The 2,086-nt window shown below is 39.2% G+C and overlaps 1 non-coding gene across 1 annotated transcript; it reads left to right on the top strand.

Moving 5' to 3' along the window:
- The first annotated feature begins 1,517 nt into the window (after window positions 1-1,517).
- Window positions 1,518-1,624, top strand: LOC111822715 (U6 spliceosomal RNA). The gene has a single exon (XR_002825844.1). It is a non-coding gene; the product is annotated as a U6 spliceosomal RNA (small nuclear RNA).
- Window positions 1,625-2,086: the final 462 nt, after the last annotated feature.

The raw sequence follows: 2,086 nt of genomic DNA, 5'->3' as shown, positions 1-2,086 counted from the left end.
AAAAAAAAAAAAGCACTACAAAATGCAATCCCACTACTAGGAATATATCCTAGAGAAATAAGAGCCATCACACTAATAGACATATCCACACTCACATTCACTGAAGCACTGTTCACAATAGCAAAAAGATAGAAAAAACCTAGATGCCCATCAATGGATAAATGGATAAACAAACTATTGTACATACACACAATGGTGTATTATACGAAGATAAAGAACAATGATGAATCTGGGAAGCATCTTACAACATGGATGAATCTGGAGGGCATTATGGTGAGTGAAATAAGTCAATCACAAAAGGACAAATAGTGTATGAGACCACTATTATAAAAACTCACGAAAAGGTTTACACACAGAAAGAAACAATCTTAGATGGTTACTAGGGAGGGGAGTGGTGGGGACGGAAAAACACTAAATAGACAATAGATAAGTGGTATCTTTGGTGAAGGGTAAGACAGTACCCAACACTGGGGAAATCAGCACATCTTGACCAAGGCAAGGTCATGGAAGCCTCATAGGCACACCCAAACTCCCTGAGGGACCAAATTACTGGGCTGAGGGTTGGGGACCACGGTCTTGGGGGACATCTAGCTCAACTGGCATAACATAGTTTATAAAGAGAATGTTCTATAGCCTACTACATCTACGCTACTGGTGAGTAGCATCTGGGGTCTTAAAAGCTTGTGAGCAGCCATCTAAGATATGCCACTGGTCCCATTCCAGCTGGAGCAAGGAAAAATGAAGAGAACCAAAGACAACAAATGAAAGATTAGTCAAAAGGACTAATGGACCACAACTACCACAGCCTCCACCAGACTGAGTCCAGGACAAGTAAATGTTGTGCAGCTACCTCCACCAACTGCTCTGACAGGGATCACAATAGAGGGTCCTGGACAGAGCTGGAGGAAAATGTAGAACAATATTCTAACTCACGAAGAAAGACCAGACTTACTGATCTGACAGAGACTGGAGAAACCCCGAGAGTATGACCCCTGGACACCCTTTTAACTCAATACTGAAATCACTCATGAGGTTCACCTTTCAGCCAAAGATTAGACAGGCCCATAAAACAAAATGAGACTAAAGATTGAGAACGGGAGAGTATTGACATGTTGTAGGGTTGATAACCAATGTCACAAAACAGTATGTGTATTAATTGTTTAATGAGAAAGTCTAAGAAATTATCTCAGGCCAGAAGAGACAAGTAAATGTAATGATGAGATCCTGGAACAGAGAAAGGACATTAGTTGAAAAACTAGTAAAATCAAAATAAAATGTGAAGTTTAGTTCATAGTAATGCACCAGTGTTGACTTCTTAGTTTTGACGGCTATACCCCAGTAATGTGAAATGCTAACAGTAAGGGAAACTGGGTGAGGGCAATATGGGATCTCTCTGTACTGTCTTAGTAACTTCTCTGTAAATCTAAACCTACTCTAAAATTAAAAACTTCTTTAAAAATATTATCCACCTTATATTGGTATTTAGGCAGACTAATACAAACAAACAAGGAAAAATAGTGCTCGCTTTGGCAGCACATATACAAAAATTGGAACGATACAGAAAAGATTAGCATGGCCCCTGTGTAAAGATGATATGCAAATTCATGAAGCATTCCATGTTTTTTTTTAAAAGAAAAATTTTTTAAAAAGGAGAAAAGAACAAAAATATTAATTACTGTAGTGACCAAGATCAACCTTTGTTCATTAAAGTGATTTCTCATGGGACTGTAACTCTCAGCTATGGGTGTTACTGGCCTAAGTACTTACAGTTTTATAGTTTACATCTGAAATCTCAGTGTTCCAGACATGATAGATGAAATTCCCTAAAAACAATCATTAGCAGGCTGGGGCAACAGAGGCCTGGTGAACTTTTCTGGAGGTCTCAGAGATACAAATTACATTGATGGCTTCTTCTTGCTGGGAAGAGAAGCCTTAGAAGGAAGGAAACAGAAGGCTTTACCTAAGGACAGAGGGTGAGTGCATGAGCTCCACTATCAGAAATAAGAGTTGAGAGCAACAAGTCCTCAAAGTTCCCAGTTGTCTTCTTGGAAGTCTCCCTGAAATGTCATTAACTTCCCTTACCTCC

This window comes from Trichechus manatus, unplaced genomic scaffold (assembly GCF_000243295.1).
Source record: "Trichechus manatus latirostris isolate Lorelei unplaced genomic scaffold, TriManLat1.0 scaffold00198, whole genome shotgun sequence".
Classification (NCBI taxonomy): Eukaryota; Metazoa; Chordata; class Mammalia; order Sirenia; family Trichechidae; genus Trichechus; species Trichechus manatus.
Note: the sequence above shows the minus strand (reverse complement) of the source record. Positions and strands in the feature narration are given on the sequence as shown.